The sequence below is a fragment of the Lepidochelys kempii genome, chromosome 15 (assembly GCF_965140285.1).
Source record: "Lepidochelys kempii isolate rLepKem1 chromosome 15, rLepKem1.hap1, whole genome shotgun sequence".
In the NCBI taxonomy this organism is placed as follows: Eukaryota; Metazoa; Chordata; order Testudines; family Cheloniidae; genus Lepidochelys; species Lepidochelys kempii.
In genome coordinates, this window is record NC_136394.1 from 30435317 (window position 1) to 30457394 (window position 22078).

At 42.5% G+C, this 22078-nt stretch overlaps 1 protein-coding gene across 1 annotated transcript in view; it reads left to right on the forward strand.

Annotated features, from left to right (window-relative positions):
• The first annotated feature begins 2056 nt into the window (after positions 1 to 2056).
• Positions 2057 to 22078, forward strand: part of KIAA1671 (KIAA1671 ortholog) — a 160392-nt gene continuing 140370 nt past the window's right edge. The window contains exon 1 of the mRNA XM_073313248.2: positions 2057 to 2126. The gene's annotated coding sequence lies outside the window, so the exon portion shown is untranslated. The remainder of the gene's footprint in view (positions 2127 to 22078) is intronic.

A 22078-nucleotide genomic window follows, 5' to 3' on the forward strand; every position in this document is an offset into this window, starting at 1 on the left:
TGGGAATCCCAGAAGGTAGCCAGAAGTGAGTCTCAGTAGCTTCTACAGAATAGAATATTTGCTTTTGCTTGAAATAGCTCTGAGTGGCACTCACCAAAATCATGGGGTTTTGGAAAGACTGTAACAGCGGATACCCTGCTTGGCTAGGTCTCAGATGACTGGCTCTGTTGCTGGGTGTAGGCAGCTCTATGGAGGAAGATGCCATTGAGGCAGACATCTGAGCACTAATGTGATGATTTAATTGTTAACTACACCACTCCAACTGAGATCAGGACCCCACTGTGCTAGGTGCTGTACATACATATAGTAAAAGACAACACTTCCCGAAAGAGTCTATAAGCTGAAGAGTCAAGACAGAGAGGAGTAGTGCCTCTCTTACAAATAGGGAACTGAGGCATACAGAAAACCTGTGGCAGAGATGGGAAGTGAAGCGTGATCTCCTGAGGCTGAGACAAGTGCTTTAATCACAACAGCAGCCTTCCTCGCTAGGATTTAATCTGTGATTACTCAGAGTGAATCTTGCATAACACTTCAGGGTCTTGCCAGGACTTGGGATCTGCACCTTTCCACCAAAACACCAGAGCATCACCGCGGCTGCCATTTTCCTTTGAATACAACAGTGGAAAGCTACATAACACGTGTGGCGGGTATCCCGTCCTCAGCGTTCAGAAACCTTGCGACAGCACAGCAGTTTAGTCACAGGCCCAAATTCTACTGTTACTATGATGCGACTTTGTTGACATCAAAGGCATCTCACAGGAGTAAATGAGGGATGAATTTGCCTCAGTCTCTTTGCGTTATGTGGGTACTCTTAACAGTGTGAGCACGGAGCGAACATCGCTCACCTGGCCTGGCAATAGCATGCCTCTAGGTACTGAAGGTTGGACTCTCCCTTTATCTCCACATCTCAGTGCAGATATTTTCTGTTTACAGTGACTCATGCCCCTCTGAGTGTCACTCTGCCTCACTGCTACTTTGGACTCACTGTTTATAGAGCACCACACCTTCCTTAATGGCAAAGCGTCATATTTCCACAGCTCCAACAATGCGTGACCTTAAAAGCGGTAGGGGGCAGGGGAGATTCTCATGGACGCTCTTAGGGGGCATCTGAGTTATTCTGGTCTGAATCCCCATGCGTGCATTCGGGTTTGGGAATAAGGGTGCCTTTGTTGGGTTTAACGTGTACAGCTTCCAGGAGCCGGCCGCCCCTGCCCGTCGTTCCTCGGCCTTTTGAGTTACGTCTGAAAGGCCTTGGTACTGTAATTGGCACCACGTTCTCGCAGGAGCCGCGGTGAAGGTCGCCCAAAGGTCCCTCAACAGCAAAAGGCGTCACTGTGTGAAATATTCAGCTGCGGGGGCTGAGGCTGAACCACCCTGTACCCCCCATGGAACAAAATCAGCCGGCCTCGAGGGGGCAAAGCCAGCAGGGCGGGGCTCTCCAGGCCTGGCTTCAGGTGCGTACAGCCCCGAGCACCCCCGGGCTCCAGCTGAAGCCTGACCCCGCCTCCCAGGCCCCAGCAAAGGCACCTCCGCGTAGGGGGCGCCTCCCCCGGGGGCACTGTCTCAGTGTGTGCGGGGGGGGGGGGTGCTGGGAACCCTGGAGATGAGGGAAACCACTTGGCGCCGGGGGGGAGGCCGCAGCCCCCCCCCTCAGTCCCAGCGCCTCCCCCCCCCCTCAGTCCCAGCGCCTCCCCCCCCCCTCAGTCCCAGCGCCTCTGGCCTCGCCACCCGGCTCCCGAGCCCCCAGGGCAGCCCCGCTGCGGGCCCAGCCCCGTACAACTCCCCGTGAGCCAGGCAGGTCTATGGGGGGGGGGAGGGGCGAGCGAGCCCCAGGAGAACGGACGCGAGCTCCCGAGCCCCCGCCCCGGGCAAGCCCCGCCCGCCGGGGGTCCGCCTCGCCCAGGCCCCGCCCAGCTCGCGGTCACCATGGTAACAGAGGCGCTTCCCTCCGTTCGTCCCGTGGGGCCGGCAGCAGGTTGGGCTGCGCGCGGGGCGGGCTCTCGTGGTGCGCGAGCGGTCGGCTCCCCCCGCCCCCCCCGGCAGCAGGCTAGGCTGCGCGGTGCGCCCGGCGGCAGCGGGAGGAGGCGCCGCGCTGGGGCTGGGGCGCCCGCACGCCCGGGACGCAGGTGGGGGCTCCGCGGCTGGGCCCTGCGGGGCTGGGACCCTCTGAGACTCGCTCTGGGGGGAGGGGCCGAGCTGTCTCAGCTCCCGCCCCCCGAGGGCGCCATGGACCGGACCCCCGCGGGACCCCGCCCCCCTCAGGGCAGGGCACCCTGACCCCCCCCTCCCCAGGGGCACCCTGCCCCCCAGACCTCCCTGACCCCCCCCTCCCCAGGGGCACCCTGCTCCCCGCCTTCCTGAGCCCCCTCCCCGGGGGTACCCTGCCCCCCAGACTTCCCTGACTCCTCTCCCCAGGGGTACCCTGCCCCCCCAGACTTCCCTGCCCCCCAGACCTCCCCTCCCCAGGGGTGCTCTGCCCCCCCCAGACCTCCCTGACCCCCCTCTCCCCAGGGGCACCCTGCTCCCCGCCTTCCTGAGCCTCTCCTTCCCAGGGGTACCCTGCCCCCCCAGACTTCCCTGCCCCCTAGACCTCCCTGACCCCTCTCCCCAGGGGCACCCTGCTCCCCGCCTTCCTGAGCCCCCTTCCCGGGGGTACCCTGCCCCCAGACTTCCCTGCCCCCCCAGACCTCCCTGTCCCCAGGGGTACCCTGCCCCCCAGACCTCCCTGTCCCCAGGGGTACCCTGCCCCCCCAGACCTCCCCGACCCCTCTCCCAAGTCGCACCCTGGCCCCCCAGACCTCCCTGTCCCCAGGGATACCCTGGCCCCCCAGACCTCCCTGTCCCCAGGGGTACCCTGCCCCCCAGACCTCCCTGACCCCTCTCCCAAGGCGCACCCTGCCCCCCCGACCTCTCGTCCCCAGGGGGTACCCTGCTCCCATCTCTCTGAGACCCCCCCGCCCCGGGGCACCCTGCCCTCATTGTTTACCCTCCCTCGCCTCTCTGAAAGTGCCCGGCCGAGCCCTGCTCCACGCGCCCCGGGCCCCCTGGACGGCCCTTCCCAGTCCCCTCGCGCAGGCCCGTGGGTTGCCGCGGCGCTGAGCACCCCAGCTGCGAAGGGAGCGGAGGGTGCTCAGCGCGTCTGGAAGTCGGGCTGCGAGCTCTGCCTTTAGGTGTCCAACTTCAGGTCGCCGAGTTTGAAAACGCTGGTCCGGGACTTGTTCCCAAAGTTAGCGGACAACTTCCCTGTGGGTCTGAGCTCTGCTCAGCTGGTGCTTGTAAATGGCTTTGAAGCTTCTGTAGAAATCCCGAGGAGCCTTGTGTGTCTCTCTGACATTCGGTGATTTGTCAAACTGATACACACTGGTAACTTCTCATGCATAAAGTATTTGCAGAAAGATTTATAAGTTGGCTGCTTCCAGATATTTTTCTTCCCTTGTTTTTTGTTGTTTTGGTGGTGGTTGTTATGGTCTCCATTTCTGTGGGAATAATGCATCCCTTTTGATGGGATTAAACACTAAAGCTGTTTGGAAAAGTGTAACAATCTCTAGTGGTAGCTACAGATAAAACTCCTACTCCCCGGTTCTTCCCCTCATTGTTCTTATTCCCCCTCCCATCATTAGTTACCTGTCAACTGGACAAATAATTGCCTAATCTGAGTATCAACTGGGTATCTTGGTTTAAATTGTTCTAACACTGATTTTGTTTTGTTTCCTTGCTAAAAATAAAAATGTCTAAGGAAAATGTTAATGCTATAACTTCCTTCTCTACTGTGTCATTCCACAGTATTTAAATCTTATTAAAGCCTCATGGGTTAATTAAGAGACTGACATCTATAATTTGTTGTATAGCACTTGAGATGACTAGACTTGGTTGAGCTACATTTTTAATGTCATTGTTTATTCTCTTTAGGTTTATTTGTTTCAGTTTGGTGTAACTGGAAACAAGTGGCCCTGCTTTGAGCAGGGGGTTGGACTAGATGATCTCCTGAGGTCCCTTCCAACTCTGATAGTCTATGAGTCTAAGTGCAGGGCTTCATGATTCCAACACATTGTGGATGCAAATAGCTTGTTTTTGGCTAAATTGGTCCATGTATTGCAATTTTAGCAGTGCTAAATTGAAATAGTAAAGGATCCGGATGGAAAGAAAAGATTTATATTTTGTCATTATTTGGTGCATCTAACATAATATACATTTATTTTATACCAGAATTGGAAAAACATGCAGTAATTCATATGTGACTACAAGGACATTGTATAGTTAGGTTTATGCTATATTGGGCATAAGTAATCTGTTAAAAAGATCACATGGGGCCTAATCCCACTGCCATGAAGTCAGTGGAGGGCCTGCAATTGATTTCAGTGGGAGGAGAATCTGTATCTGGGTGTTCTAAAACTGCAAATTAAACATATCTGTTGAGATGGAAGTCCAAGTCTGTGAATCCACTTTTTTCCCTGCATTATTTATTATATTCAGTTTTAGTAATAAACTGCTTGTGTGGATTTAATTGCAGGATTGTTACTGTACTTTCCTTTTCTGAGAAGCTAAGTAATTAATCATGTAAACATGAATATTGATTTGATATTTGTTTCTGATGCATCATCTATGTGACTTTGACTTTTCAGTATGGAATGGATTTAAGGAAAATCGTGTTTGGCAGATGGTATGCTGCTAATCTATGCCATCATGTAATGTGCTAACCAGTTTGTATTCTTTTGGCTTTGATTTTTCAGAGTATAATGGTATAAATCTGTTCAAGATAATCTGCTGCACGTGACAATGTAAAATGTTGGTATCATGCTAAAGGAACACTAACATATGGCCATTGATGTTCTGTCAAAATAGACTTTTTTCTGTGGCAACTGTAGGCAATTTTCATGGCAAGCGGAGGAGGTAAACAATGTTACTAGGGTAACAGTGAAGTTAGATCAGATGCCTCAGACCCACTTTTTTTTTTTTTTTTTTTTTTTTTTACAAGAATGGATATTGGGTTTCCCCCCCTCCAGAATAGAAGGTTTTTTCTTTATGCCATAAAACAGGGTGGTTCACACCTTTTTGAAGCAGAGTGGTTATGATTTTTTTTTTCTACAATATTCTGGGACATAGTAAAGGAGTAGACAATACATGGAAGAAATTGCCTGATTAAATAATGGGGAAAGCCAACTGGTAACATAATCCAGTTATTTTTCTACAATTTCTCTAAGAACTGTTGCTGGTTATGGTAAAACAATATTACAGGATTTGTTTTAGTGTATATTGAGCTAAAACTATTTATCCATAAAATAGAAACAAAGTTGTAAAACCTTCCTTATCTGGAGTAGTTTAGTTGACAAAATTGCTTTTTAGACAGAAAATGTAACCTGTGACATAATTGTAGCAAAAAATAGTTTTTAGAAAGGATTTTTAAAAATAGTTTGTGCCCTTCCAGAGTACAATACGAATTAAAATTATTTAAAGCTTGATTCCCTACTCGAAAAGACTTCAGGTTATCAAGTCTGTTTTCCTCTGTGGTTACCTGAGCTTACTGATTAAAGTAAATGTTTTTTGTGCTGCTCCTAGTATTAGCTATATTAATTTATTATTGCGTTCATCACATTTTTTCTTCCTGCTAAGGATATTCCAGCTACTACAGATAATATTGCCCACAACCTTCACTTCTCCATTTGTGCTATAAAAAAGTGCAGAAGAGAGTGACTGAGTTTTTATAGATAAATTTTTTTTTGGATTATTGGGGAAAATCCTGAATACCATTATGAATAACGTCATAGAAAATCTCTTTTAAAATCTATAATTATGGGAGAGCACTCAGCATACCACCTTATTTTTTATTTATATTAAATTATATGTTTAGTACTGATTAAAAGTCCTTTCCTGATTGGCAACCCTGAAGATTGTAGTCCTTCCATATGATAGATACAGGCCAGAGTGTTTCATGCATGTTTCTCTCATCCTGCCTGGTCTGGGCCTTCACAATAAACTAGGTACCAAGAATCAGGGAAAATGAGACATGTAATTCTGCACCAATGCAACTCCTCTGGTAGTAGCAATGTTGAAAGCTGTGTATATACAGGGTACAGACGTTTTTACCTCTGTCAGCTATGTCTAACCCTGAGAAGGGAGTTCAGTCTACATACTTATTCTGTCCTTGGCATTTCTGTTAATCTTTTGGGATAGCTTGGTTTCTTCTGGAATAGGTGTTTTCTAAAGCTTCCAGTTCTGATTTGCAAATAACTTTCCTACAAGGAAGAGTGCCATATAGAAAGGGCAGTGCTTGAAAAATTTACAAGATGCCAAAGGGCTGTACATGAGAGACTGATATGAAAAATGAGGTGCAGGAGCCTTCCAGCAAGCTCCAGATGGAATGTAGGTGAGAAGTCCAGGTCCTTCATCTCCCTTGCTGCTGGTAGGGCTCTGGGATTCCTGCCTGGGTGGTGTTCACAGACTCTGCTCCATCTGGCATATCGGCCTGGCTAGTAGATAAATTTGAACCCACTTTCTCTCCTCCCTCTCCTTTCACATCAGCTTGGCTGCTGGAAAGGAGCAAGGAGCTTTCACTCCCCACCCCCAAGCCTCTTAGCTGCTGCAGTGGGGTATCATCACTGGTTTACATTTTTCTCAAGCTTTTTGTGTGGTCGTGGCCCATGAATAACTTCATTGCTGCCTCTTCTGCTAGCTTTCACAAGCATCATTAGAGTAAAACTAATATGATTCTGGGCAATTTTCCTGTGGCTCATGGGTTTCTAAATAGTCATCATGAAAGTTACCAGAATTTTGATAATTTCACTGTTAGGAATGCTTGGGAAAGCTGAGAGGGATTAAAGGCACTAAAGTTTTCTGAAGACTCAGAAATACAGTACTGCATAGTCATAGCAGAAAGTCTTTCTTTGAGCATAAGAGTTAGAATAGCATTTTTTCTAATCTAGATCCCACAGAAATTGATATATTAGCCCTGCTCACTAGGGAATGTTTTCCACTGGCGAAGTGAACTTTTCAGGGCAATGGAAGTCACACATTGTTTATTAACTCTTTAAAATATCATAAATGTCATTAGTGTGCAATAATGTAACTTTTAAAATCAGAGTTTGCATTCAGTTTATCTCAAATGCCATTTTTCTTTCCTTATTTTCCAGATGTCTTTTTATGTAGAACAGTTTCCTGCAGTGGGGTCTGAGAATAGACTTGTTTTGCTCACTTATGTGGATTACAGTCTTAAACCCAGAGTTTGCAAAGACTTATGCAAGTGCTTCAGTTTATGCATTTTGAGTAGTCGCAATTAAGTTAACGTGTACGTAAGACTGCAGGGTTGGGGCCATAAGAACTCATGGGCCTGGCCTGGACTGTCTTGTCAAGGCAGGTACTTTTCTTGTGTACTTTCAAGAAGCTATTGTAGGAGTTGTTACTTGTATTTAGCAATCTAAAGAGAGCTCTTCAGTTGATGTAAATTGCTGTAGACTCACTGATGTTCAGGAAGCTAAGACAATTTACACTGGCTAAGGATATGACTCCTGCTGCCTGTTTCTATCATTTTTTGTTAAAAATTATTAGATAACTAAAACTGTAAATCTGGTAAATACTAGTTTCCTTTCCTCCATAATTAAAATGGAATATCAAGGTAATGTAGCAAGGCAATTCAGAGATGTAGTGTAATTGTTTACTACAAGTTGGCAGTATCTTTCTTTCACTTCTATAGTTCTGTACTTGATGTACTTGATGCTTTATGAATGAATGGAGATATTTGTTGTCCTACCTATCAGGGTGGATTTGATTTAAATCACTAGTCAGGAAGATTCGATTTAATCATGGATTTCTACATAAAAGTGCATTCTTGTTGGTTGTTATAACCTTAATACATATTCTTCACAACTCAGAGATAGATGTTGGTTTCATTTTTAGAAGATACTGTATACATTTTTAAAGTGATTTATTTTGAAAACTTTTCAGATTAGTTTTACCGCTATATCAGAAAATGAATGATTGTTTGTTTATTTCATTTACCAAAGGTAATTGAAGCAGATAGTTCACCTCCCAATGACTTCATAAATATCTCCAAACCAGCAGGTTAATCATTAATATTTGAAGGATTTTCTTGCCATGCTGAATTAGGAGGAGAACATCACCAGACAACATTTAAATTGTTTTATTTAACTAAAACAACAACATTATGTATTCTGGATTTTTTTCTTCAGCAGCAAACATATAATATTTTAACAAAACAAGCATATGAATTTTTGAATTTAGTTTAACGTTCAAATTTTTTAAAATCAGGTTTGTTTTGTTAAAATTGTTTTTAACTAAAATAGTTAAATGAAATATTTTAAAAAAAAACCCCAAAATTAAATAGACTGTGTCAGCCAGGTCAACATGAGAAACTTGAAATATTGGCTTCTGCAGCTTATTCAGTCATCTTCACCTTCATTTTCCTGTTTGTTCATACTCTGGAAAAGAAAAACACGCTTTCTTGCTTTTTCAGGTCCCAAACGATTTCGCAGTTTGGAATGAATTATTCCAAAGGAAGAAAATATTCTTTCTACACCGGCAGAAGAAGCTACTGCTGTTAAAAGTGAGATTATCACTTCAACAGTCTCTGAATCCAAGTGCTTAAGTGACTTCCACCAGTTCACTGGTGTGACTTTCTTTAAAACATCATCAACAAACATATTTCTTGAATGGTTCACCCTTGGCTCTGAAGTTTCTTATAGTTGGCATTATGGAGGGATGATTGCTGGATGTCCATGTCATAGCCAACTCCTCTTCTTTGGCAGTTAAGGTTTGATCCCAGTACCGAGTGTTGAGAATATTTGCAAGAAAATGAGCTGGAGATCGTGCTTAAGATCTCACTCAGTTCCTTCCAAATTTTAGCAGCGTCAGCCATAAAACAGCGATTTCCCTGCATTTTGTTCAAGGCTACAGAAATAGTCTTCCAGGTACTCTGCACGTGTTCAACATTTCTCTTAAGCCCAATGTTGGGAACTTTGGCTGTGATGGTGCCATCTGTTTTTTCACAATTTTGTTCACCATCTGTCATCAGATTAGGCCAGTTCTTGATCTAGTGCTCAAAACAGTCCACAGCTGAGTTCCATCGCATGTCTTGTGGGAGAGTTAGCTTGGTTCCTCCCACTTTTTTAAAGAAGCTGCTGCAAAGTGGTTGTTATGATAGTATGTTGCAAATTCAACAACATTAGCCTTTATTTCTGGAACACTGAAGTCTTTTACATCAAATGAGCACTGCAACCATATGTTATTATCTTGGGACTCTCTTCACTGCTGAATTTCTTCTCATCTTGGATACATTTGCAGCATTGTCTGTGACCAAGCTGCGTACTAGACATTTGAATTTTTTTCCCACAGTTTGTTATAGCTTTTACTGCTACATCTTGTAAGTATTCTGCAATGTGTGCATTTCCTGATGTATCAATTGTTTTTGTAAGGAAGACGTTCCCTTCTTCTGTTGTCACACAAGCACGTACAACAGGATCATTGTGGACATTGCTCCACCCATCAAGACTCAGGTTAACAATTTCACCCTCTAGATCTTTTGCACATTGCTCAATTTCTCTTTCATACACTTTATCCAGCAATTTGCCTGCGACATCTGCTCTGTTGGATGGACTGTATCCTGGTCTTAATGACTGAATCATGTTAATGAAGTGTGGGTTCTCAATCATACGGAAAAGAGTTTGTTGCATAAACAAATGGGGCAATTTTTTCAACAATTACCTCTTTTTGTAATCTGCTGGTTCTTATCACAAACTTATCTATGGTTGTTTCTGGGTGATGGAGATTTTTTTTTTCTTTTTGCTACAGGTGATATACTGTGTCTATGTGACATACATGATGTGACTGAAACACTATCATTGGCAGATAACTCTGAAACTATAGAAAACAATGGTGATCTTGAAGGTGGATAGTCTTCAGAATCCTGTATGTTGAGGATGGATTCTCCTAAACAAAATAAGTCAATGCAGTTATTTAATTATTATTACCATAGTGCTCATTTAGTATGACTCATTGCATTCGCTAACACTCAGCACTACTTTAAAGGTGAAACTGTAAAAGGAAGAGCTGCCTATTTCAGCTATTTTTTTTATCACAACTGCGTCTAAGATGATAGTACCATAGAGTAACAACTGTATTTTTTTTGCTCAAATGCAAGAATTCAAGAACAGTCCGGAAGGAAGATGGGCAGTCCTTAAGAGAGAAGTAACCCGCAACCTGAAGCAAATACTCACCAACAACCACATACCACACAACAGAACCACTAACCCAGGAACTTATCCTTGCAACAAAGCCCGTTGCCAATTGTGCCCACATATCTATTCAGGGGACACCATCACAGGGCCTAATAACATCAGCCACACTATCAGAGGCTCGTTCACCTGCACATCCACCAATGTGATCTATGCCATCATGTGCCAGCAATGCCCCTCTGCCATGTACATTGGTCAAACTGGACAGTCTCTACGTAAAAGAATAAATGGACACAAATCAGATGTCAAGAATTATAACATTCATAAACCAGTCGGAGAACACTTCAATCTCTCTGGTCACGCAATCACAGACATGAAGGTCGCTATCTTAAAACAAAAAAACTTCAAATCCAGACTCCAGCGAGAAACTGCTGAATTGGAATTCATTTGCAAATTGGATACTATTAATTTAGGCTTAAATAGAGACTGGGAGTGGCTAAGTCATTATGCAAGGTAGCCTGTTTCCTCTTGTTTTTTCCTACCCCCCCCCCCCCAGATGTTCTGGTTTAACTTGGATTTAAACCTGGAGAATGGTCAGTTTAGATGAGCTATTACCAGCAGGAGAGTGAGTTTGTGTGTGTATGGGGGTGGGGGGGATGTGAGAGAACCTTGATCTATGCAGGAAATAGCCCGACTTGATTATGTAAAGAGTTGTCACTTTGGATGGGCTAGCACCAGCAGGAGAGTGAATTTGTGTGGGGGGGTGGAGGGTGAGAAAACCTGGATTTGTGCTGGAAATGTCCCACCTGTTGATCACTTTAGATAAGCTATTACCAGCAGGACAGTGGGGTGGGAGGAGGTATTGTTTCATGATTTCTGTGTGTATATAAAGTCTGCTGCAGTTTCCACGGTAAACATCTGATGAAGTGAGCTGTAGCTCACGAAAGCTCATGCTCAAATAAATTGGTTAGTCTCTAAGGTGCCACAAGTACTCCTTTTCTTTTTGCGAATACAGACTAACACGGCTGTTCCTCTGAAACCTATGAAATAAAAGTTTACCAACCTGAAGATCCTGCATGTTCAGACATGTTCCTTTCATCATCTTCAATGCAGCTTTCTCCTGAGAAGGAACACTTCTCATGATGTTGTTTCATTCGGGCAACCAGGCCTTGCATTTCTTTGTTGCACTGTTCGCATTTTGCGTGTATACCTGTCCTTACCCACAGGTAGAGGAACTTCATTAAAATATTCCCCAACTGGTCCTCTTTTACGGCCTGCTGCCATTATAGGTTTTCCCTTCTAGTGAGAGAATGGTATGGTAGATCTCAAATCAATGAGGTCTACGCTCAGAAAGACCTCAAGACTTCTGGAATATGCTGCTCAAACAGTTTAACTTTTGTTTCTACTGCGTGTCTCTAACTTCTCACATTTATCTCCAGACTTCTTCTCGTTGTCCAGATCTGTTCCGCCCCCAACAATCTTCTATTCACTGAACTTTTTGAAACTTTGCACATTTAGGGAGAGGTAAGGGATTGACTCTGTGTACACAAATTTGCAGAGGGACAATAAGGTTGAGGTCTGTTATGTCTCGCTTCTATATATTATTTATTTATTTAAAACCTTTTTGCTGTTAACAAGCATGTTATCTCTGGAGACACAAATCCACAGTTTGAGAACTGCAAAACTAAGCATCTCTGATGGTATCTTTTAGACTGAGCACTGAGCCCCATTGGGTCGATAGAAAGGTTAACCTAAATAATCTAGGTTTCAGAGGAACAGCCGTGTTAGTCTGTATTCGCAAAAAGAAAAGGAGTACTTGTGGCACCTTAGAGACTAACCAATTTATTTGAGCATGAGCTTTCGTGAGCTACAGCTCACTTCATCAGATGAAGTGAGCTGTAGCTCACGAAAGCTCATGCTCAAATAAATTGGTTAGTCTCTAAGGTGCCACAAGTACTCCTAAATAATCTAGACAGAAGCCCCCAGAACCCCATAAAACTGGGTCCCTAATCCATGAACTATTGGAACTCATTTACATTTGTTGGATGATTTAGTGGGTGTTTGTCCTGCTTTGAGCAGGGGATTGGACTAGATGACTTCCTGAGGTCTCTTCTAACCCTAATATTCTATGATTCTACAAAACTTGTTTTAAACATTTAGAATTTATAATCCTTATTCCATGATGAGATATCTTTGAGCTATAATGTATCTTAATTAAAATGATCTTTAAATTAGATAGTTTTTGAGGAAAAAACGATCAAAAAATCCAATTTAAATTAAAAAAAATCTGATCTTTTAAAAAAAAACTCCCTGATTTTTTTTTTATCCACCTTGCTACCTATTTTTGTCACTGTCTACTCTTAAATTGGTTTCCTGGGGTGGATACATACTTTGTTGGCTTAGTGTTTAATTGTTAAATAATGAACTACTGCCAGGAGAACTAAACCCTACTTTGAATCAGACAAATCTTCACAGAATGAAAGCATAGTGTATTCAAAGGCCAGTTTGTAGACGCATGAATGAGAAGTAAACTGCTTGGAAGTGCAAGCCCAGACATGAAGCTCATGGTAATAGGCTGTGAATGCGATCTTCATTGTTGCTTTTGTTTTGACACGTGAGGGTGCCCACACTCTGAGACTGTTGTAATATCTTGGATATTTGTTTTGTATATAAGGACAATACAAAACCACGCTGTGGAAAAGCCGCAAAACTAATGGATTTTTGCTGTTGTCTCTGAGATCTAAGCTTTTTTTTAATTTAAATGAAGTTTCTAGTCTCTCTAGTTGCAAAGATGGTCTTCACAGTGTAAACTAGTGCATGATTGTCTTGAGTTGCAGTCAGAGAAACTGAAACAATAGCATCAGGAGAGCTCTGAACTTCCCTCAGCAAATAATTCAAATTATCTTGAATCCAAATAGTTAACCACTTAATTGCAGGACGATGTATGGGATACATGTGCAGATGCAGATGGAAATATGTGCTGTTTCTGTTCTGTGCAGCTGGATATGCTGACTTGTCCTGCAATTTTTTCAGAAATAGCTGCTGGTTCAGCACTTTCACATTCTAGTATCAATGAAGAAAGTTAAATGAGCATGGATAGCTGGCTCTGATTTTGGTTTTCTTGCAGATGGCACATGCTCACTGAATACTAAGTTGACTCAAGGTGGTGGAGAGGGAGTGGATCCCCTTAATACTTTTAACCTTTTATATAGGTTTAGAGGATACCACATACTTCAGAATTCTGCTTACTTGGAGAGTGACCCATTTAATCCTCTACTGAACTAGTCACAAACCAAATTATCTGAACGCTTTCTTCTGGAATCCTTTACCAGTAATGTTTCAACAGTGGATAGCAAAGCAAAGTGGGGCCTAACAGAAGTTAGTTGTTAGCTGCAACATTTCATGATGCAGCCCAGTGGGCTGAATGCTCTTTCATGAGGCAATTGGATGATACTGCAGTATTGTCTACACATTGTATTGTTTGGTTTCAGAGTAGCAGCCGTGTTAGTCTTTACCGCAAAAAGAAAAGGAGGACTTGTGGCACCTTAGAGACTAACCAATTTATTTGAGCACAAGCTTTCGTGAGCTACAGCTCACTTCATCGGACTCATTGTATTGTGTTTATCTGAGCTTGTACAGGTGGGAGAAAAATGGGTTCTTAGGGGATCTGGATGTTAGTAGAATGACTGTAATGTTTTAAGAAAAGGAGTACTTGTGGCACCTTAGAGACTAACCAATTTATTAGAGCATAAGCTTTCGTGAGCTACAGCTCACTTCATCAGATGCATATCGTGGAAACTGCAGCAGACTTTATATATACACAGAGAATATGAAACAATACCTCCTCCCACCCCACTGTCCTGCTGGTAATAGCTTATCTAAAGTGATCATCAGGTGGGCCATTTCCAGCACAAATCCAGGTTTTCTCACCCTCCACCCCCCCAACACAAATTCACTCTCCTGCTGGTGATAGCCCATCCAAAGTGACAACTCTTTACACAATGTGCATGACAATCAAGTTGGGCTATTTCCTGCACAAATCCAGGTTCTCACATCCCCCCCACCCCCATACACACACACAAACTCACTCTCCTGCTGGTAATAGCTCATCCAAACTGACCACTCTCCAAGTTTAAATCCAAGTTAAACCAGAACATCTGGGGGGGGGAGGAAAAAACAAGAGGAAATAGGCTCTAATAAATTGGTTAGTCTCTAAGGTGCCACAAGTACTCCTTTTCTTTTTGCGAATACAGACTAACACGGCTGTTACTCTGAAACCTGTAATGTTTTAATGCCTTTCCTGAGCTATGTAAGATGGATATCATAGAATATCCAAGTTGGAAGGGACCTCAGGAGGTCATCTAGTCTAACCCCCTGCTCAAAGCAGGACCAACACCAACTAAATCATCATGTGTAACTTTTTTTGACCTTCCAGGACTAAAGGGTAAGATCTGTCAGGATGACCTCAAAATCTGGTCACCAGGAGAAAGTTGTTATATTTAATAGCTGAGGTGGATCTACTGGTCTAGTCTCAAATGACTCAGCCTATTATGAGCTTCTTGAAATGTACTTCTGTGAAAGAGAAATACAGGATTCAGTTAACTCCTCAAATCCAGTTGGCTGATCTGATTGCTTTAGAGTGAATTCTGCTTGGGCTGAAAAAGTGTGTTACTGGAAGCTAAACTTCTAAAAGTGACTCCTTAAATTGTCCTGGTTAGTTTTAAAGGGATACTGGCAACTTGAATTTTTAAAAATTTAATAATTAAAAATATCCAGTTTCTGTTAGACTTCTTAAATAACAGTCCTGAAGATTTTTAAATTCCTTTGAAACAGAATTTTATCAAGATCAAGGATCTTGTGATCTTTCTAAGGATCTTTTCAGCAGAGGAAACCTAACTGATTATAAGGGTGAAACTGATTAGACACAGTGATGTCGGATGTACAATCTGGGGGAAAATATCAGTGTGTTTCATATAATAGTTTCAGTTCTAGTGATCTGAGGTGATACTTGCTAACATAATAGGTACATTATTTTCTGATATGTTTGATTATTTTTTTGCCAAGTTGACACTGTCCCTTTTACAGTCTGAACTTGTGACCCCATGGGTAGAAGCAGGTGATCCTTTATTATTGGAGAGCTGGGATTCCATGTGCCCCAGTAATACATAGCATTAATTATTTTATCAGGCAGCTCACAAGATATGGGACCTTACAATTCCAATTAACTGATTTACAAAAAAGCTTCTTTAGATCATTTATAGAGATTGTTATGTTGATGATGAGGAACCTGGCTTGTGGGATGCATATGACAAATATAATAAACATGTATCTGATTCCTTAAAAAAATCTTTTAAAGTATATGTATAAACAGAGTTTTTATTGGTATTGTTAGGGAAGACATGCATAACTCACTTGGGACTTTGATCCTAATTTCTTTTCTCTATAGTACATTCTCATGATCTGAAACTATTAAACAGCTAACTATCTAGACTCCTCTCTATTGCTATTTTAAAGTTATGTTACAATTGGGAAATGATATTACATGTTAGTTTTTTAACCTGTCTGGAGTGTTTTAAAATGGTAGTTTGTGTCTTTTATGTACTGTGCATAAATCACTTTCCTTATGTGCACTGTACACTTTAATTAGGTGAGCTTCTATACGTTATTTTATAACAAGCATATTAGTGGCAATTCTATGATACACTCAAAAGATTCCAGAGAATTGTCTGTTGGACATAATCCTTGTTGGTTTTTATAGATGTGTAATCCGTGGTGTGTTTTTGTTGATACATGCACCTAGACATATGGTGTAAAATCCTAGCTCCCCTAAAGTGATAGCAAAATTCTCATTGATTTCAGTGGACCAGGATTTCACTCACAGTACCAGGTTTCAGAGTAGCAGCCGTGTTAGTCTGTATTTGCAAAAAGAAAAGGAGGACTTGTGGCACCTTAGAGACTAACAAATTTATTTGAGCATAAGCTTTCGTGAGCTGCAGCTGAAATTTGTTAGTCCCTAAGGTGCCACAAGTACTCCTTTTCTTTTTACTCACAATACTGGTTATCAGGAGCAAGTTCACATTTTTCATTTTTGGCTCATGATAAATCTATAATGAATTTCTCAAACTGGATACATTGAAGACTGAACATTTCTTACCCTTTGAAACAAGTTACTATATTAATTATCTTGATTTTATAATAAATTTGTTACAGCACGTAGAAAAAATTGAAACTATAAATTTCAGGAGCTTAATCATTTGACTGGATGCATGAAACTATCAGTCTTCAGGTGTAGAAAAGTGAGCATTAAATGAATTACCGAAGTTTCATTACATAGAAACTGTAACCATGTATGAAATGTTTACTAAATACCTTTCATTGTGCTTGTGTTCACTGCAGAGTTAAAGTTACAACTTGAATGTTGCCCCTCACTTGAGTCCTGTCCATTCACACAAACTCGTACCTTGAGTGTGGTGGTGCTTTTTACTTGAGTTAGCTCTGGTCAGCCAGAGGGTATAGGGTATATAGCTTGAGTTTTCACAACTCAACTGCTAATGCTTTCACTCTGTGCAGCTTGAGTTTTAGAGCTTGTCTACAAATGAAAGTTAATCCAGAATAAGGTAGGGCATGACTTTAAAGCATATTAACTATTCCTGATTAACTCCATGTGTGAACATGCTTATTCCGAAATAAATGCTTTGTTCCAAATTAGTTTACTCCAAATTCCAAAGTGGATTAAGCTAATTCGGAATAAGACCGCTTTTATTGTGGGATAAGCGGGTCCACACATGGAGTCAAAGAGGAATATCTCCCCATTTGGGAAAGTCCTTATTTTGCCGTGTGGCTGCTCTTACTCAAGCTAGGCTAATGAAGAGGAGCAAACATGAGTGTAAATAACTGTGCAGTGAAGACATAGCCATTGGGTATAAAAGAGGAGTATAAAAGAAATCAGCAATAGAGGATTAATTTTGTTTTAACTCTTGTTTAAACAAAAACAGAAGTGATATACCACATTTGCTGCAATACCTAGATCTGATTGGCCATTCATCCCTCATGTAGCCTATCTTAATGCATTATCTTGTTTATTTTTTCTGTTTAGGTATGAACATAAAAAGAAACTGTTGCTTTTCAAATATCTTAACATTTCCATGATGGATGTAAAATTGTCATCTAGAAATAGCTTTTTAATATAAAAACCTCCTAGTTGCTGAGGGTGAAGACTTGCTGCTGTTTTGGCAAGACGCATCAAAAATATACGAACATTTGAATGTGCTGCAGCATTTAACACATGAATTGTACTTTCATTGATGCAACCAAAGCTGCTGCTGCACACAAAGGAAACTCTTCTTGTGCGATTACTTTTTCACAATGGCTCCTTTTCTAGTCCCAGTGTTGATCAATGGTTTGCTTCTGTCTGTTTCAACAAGGGGTCTTGGTCTGTATTCAGATCCACAATCTATTTCTGTTTTTGTAGATAATTGCTTCATACCATCATGAGATATAAATCTGAAAATATAAACTTATTCAGTTCTCAGGAATTTAAATGCCACTATGTGTCCAAGTTTTTTGTTCATCATCTTCTTTCTAGTAGTGGTAATGAGTTCAAACTTTGACTTGGAATCAAGTCTTTATAGGTACTTTTACAAGTCAGTTTTAGCATTAATGGCTTTCAAAGGGGGGGTAAATTGGGGCAAAATTTAGGAGGGATGTTTGTATGCCTCACAGTAAGGGCCTGTCTACACTGGCACTTTACAGCGCTGCAACCTTCTTGCTCAGGGGTGTTAAAAAAAACACCCGCCTGAGTGCAGCAAGTTTCAGCACTGTAAAGCACGGGTGGAGACAGTGCATCAGCGCTGGGAGCCGCGCCCCTCATGGAGGTGGGTTTTTAGAGCGCTGGGAGAGCTCCCCACCAGCGCTTTGCCGCAACCACACAAGCCACATTAAAGCGCTGCCGTGGCAACGCTTTAACATTGCCAGTGTAGACTAGCCCTAAGTCAACAAAACAAGTCTTTAGAAGGACATGGCTGTCTCATCCTTAATAAATGCATTTGCAGCTGTCAATCTGTAATACATTTTATTTTACAGATGGTCTGACCCATTGCGGGGAGGGATAGCTCAGGGGTTTGAGCATTGGCTTGCTAAACCCAGGGTTGTGAGTTCAATCCTTGAGGGGGCCATTTAGGGATCTGGGGCAAAAATTGGGGATTGGTCTTGCTTTGAGCAGGAGGTTGGACTAGATGACCTCCTGAGGTCCCTATGATTCTATGAACTTTTGGCTTACATAGCTGTATTTGATTTTCATGGGAACCTTCACGTTTCTTCATGGAACAAAATGGACACAGATTTTGTTTTATAATTGCCTTTCTTGCTCAGAGTCTACAGCCAAGATGGCTTGCTCTTTTCCTGGTGGATTTTACAAGAAACACCATTTTATGTGCTGTCAAATGACGGAACCTGAATCATGTTAGTCCTTGTTGGATATTTAATATAAATGTAGTCTTGCCTTAGGTTTCTAATTAGCATTCTATTTAAAATATATTCACTAATACCATCCTCTTCTTGCAGCACACACACTGATACATGCAAAAAGAAAAGGAGTACTGGTGGCACCTTAGAGACTAACCAATTTATTAATAAATTGGTTAGTCTCTAAATGCCACTAGTACTCCTTTTCTTTTTGTGAATACAGACTAACACGGCTGCTACTCTGAACACTGATATATATTGAATCTTTCCTTGCATGTTACATTCAGCCTGACAGCAACAGTTACCACAAAGAATAATAGATGTATTTAATGCTTTGTACATAGACTGATGGTGATATAACACACACATTTTTATTTTACCATATTACACACACAGAATGCTTGTTTGAATTTGGAGACTGGGTGGAGTCGTAGAGTACTTAGCTTAATATTAAATGTATATAATTTAAGAGGATTAACAAATTAATATCAAGATGAGTGTTTGTATTTAAAGGTAGCACTTCTCAGTATTCGCTGCATGTAGGTGATGCAGGGCTTTGGAGTGGAGCCCAGAGCTGGAGTGCGGAGCAGCTCCGGAGCAGTGGAGCTGCAGGTTTTTGCCTAGAGCTGGAGCGGAGCCGGAGCACAGCTCCAAAGCTCTGAGGTGACAGGAGTTTAAATGAATTTATCTGATTATATTAGAACTGCAGTTTGTTACGCTTCTAAATTGCATTTTACCTAGGAGAAAAGTGATCTTTATTCACCAAAGGTTGTGGAACAGGTTTCTGCATCCAACTGACTTATTCACACTAAACTTGATGGGGCAGTGGAAGTTTTTCTTGCCCTAACACTCTTCTTCAGCCACCCCAAACCACAAGTTTCAACACATGAGTGAACGTGGTTCTGTCAATGACAGGCCAGCTTTGCTAATGCTTCTCAGCTTTGTCTGAATTATATCTTTACAAGAATGTCAGGGAAATAGGCTTGTGTGTGGTGAGCATTCTGCTAATGCTGTTAGGTTTCAGAGTAGCAGCCGTGTTAGTCTTTATCCGGAAAAAGAAAAGGAGTACTTGTGACACCTTAGAGACTAACCAATTTATTTGAGCATAAGCTTTTGTGAGCTACAGCTCACTTCATCGGATGCTTACCGTGGAAAATACAGTGGGGAGATTTTATATACACAGAGAACATGAAACAATGGATGTTACCATACACACTGTAAGGAGAGTGATCACTTAAGGAGAGCTTTCAGAGTAACAGCCGTGTTAGTCTGTATTCGCAAAAAGAAAAGGAGTACTTGTGGCACCTTAGAGACTAACCAATTTATTTGAGCATGAGCTTTCGTGAGCTACAGCTCACTTCATCGGAAGAAGGAGAGCTATTACCAGCAGGAGAGTGGGGGGGACACAGGGGACGACCTTTTGTATTGATAATCAAGGTGGGCCATTTCCAGCAGTTGACAAGAACATGTGAGGAACAGTAGGGGGAAAAATAAAAATGGGGAAATAGTTTTACCTTGTGTAATGACACCTCCACTCCCAGTCTTTATTCAAGCCTAATTTAATGGTGTTCAGTTTGCAAATTAATTCCAATTCAGCAGTTTCTCGTTGGAGTCTGTTTTTGAAGTTTTTTTGTTGTAATATTGCCACTTCTAGGTCTGTAATTGAGTGACCAGAGAGATTGAAGTGTTCTTTGACTGGTTTTTGAATCTTATAATTCTTGACGTCTGATTTATGTCCATTTATTCTTTTACGTAGAGACTGTCCTATTTGGCCAATGTACATGGCAGAGGGGCATTGCTGGCACATGGCATATATCGCATTGGTAGATGTGCAGGTGAACAAGCCTCTGATAGTGTGGCTGATGTGATTAGGCCCTATTATGGTGTCCCCTGAATAGATATGTGGACCCAGTTGACAACGTGGCTGTTGTTACACTTATCTGAATTGCTCTTCCATTTGCTTCTGCTGTGCTTGCAGATTCTATTTGCACTTCTGCTCCAGACTGGGAGCATTTAGGGTTGGTTTTTGGCAGGCTGTGGGAGAACGTTAGCCGTAAGAAGACTGCTTGTGTACTGTGTGGCAGTGCGTATTCAGTTATATTTTCCTGAGGGCTGGATAAGGCAATGCCCAAATCTTGGTCAGCCAAAGGGCACTCTGTAGGGCCAAAGGGCTCTTCAGGAGTTTGCTATCTAATGAAAGGACATTGATCGCTTTGTGTTGCATCAGCATCCGATCTGATTAAGCACCTGAGTAAAACTGTACAACTGTAAGTTGAAATGTATCAACAAAGTCTAGCTCCAGTGTGTTTAAATTTAAAGTTTCTAAATTAAATACCATTGAAGTCTGTTTATCAGAATTTCAGCTAATTGAAAATCCCGATTATCTGAATGAGCAGTGTGTTTCCCATGCTCATCAGTGTTTTTGGCACCTGAGGTGGAGAGAGGGAGGGCGATAACTGCAAGAGACAGAAGCCTCCGTTGTACTGCTTGGGTGGAGGGAGCTGGAAGGAAGATGGGGACAGTGAGGGAGCTGGGAGAGGCCCAGGGCAGCAGGGGTTGGCTCCCCCCAGAGCATGTACTATACCTGTCTCCTGCTGCCTGCTCCCAGCTTCTGTTCCCACTGGGTGCTCTGCTGTAGGACAGTCATGCTACCTGGCTCCAGCTCTGCCCTGGGCTTCAGTTCTCTAGTCTAAAGAGATTCAGGCTCCTTGTCTCTGAGGGCTGGTGGATGCCCTGTAGTCGGGGAGCCATAGGTGCCGTCTGGCAGGGGAGCCAAGGAGCTGGAGCCAAGTAGCAGTACCACCTTACAGCAGAGCCCCCAGCTGGGAGCAGGAAGGCCCTTGCAGGCTGGATCTGGCCCATGGGCTGCCATTTGAAGAGCACTGCTATATGGTAGTGACAGATTAAAGTAAGGAGTTTGCAGGCCTCCGTTTGTGAGGTTCCTTTGAACCAAATCTGCTTTTGAATAGTGTCAGACAGCCCTATGATAACATGTATAACAAGCAAGACCTCAAAAAGGTAGTACTGAAGGGCTGGAATTGAAGCCCTATTAAGATCAAATACACATTATCCTTTCAGAGGAACCTGGGGGGATGGAATGGGATAGATTAACAATTGCTGTTTAGACTAGACTCAGTTACTACCTAGTTTGTGCTGAGTTTACACAATACCAATTACATTGTGGAGGTATATTACATTTTGTAGATAAGACCTGAATGCTTTTTCTTATCCATGCTCTCCCACTCTAAGATGTGTGACTTTATTTAATCAGCTTGTACAAGAAACCTTTGTAGAGCATTTGTGTTACATACATATATGGAACCTAAGGGTACTCTTCTAACGCAGTACACTTTGTCCAGGTGTTCCTTGTCAGACAGTCGTACAAAGCAGGTAAAGAGTTGTTTCCAATGAGGCCTATGACACAAGTGAGG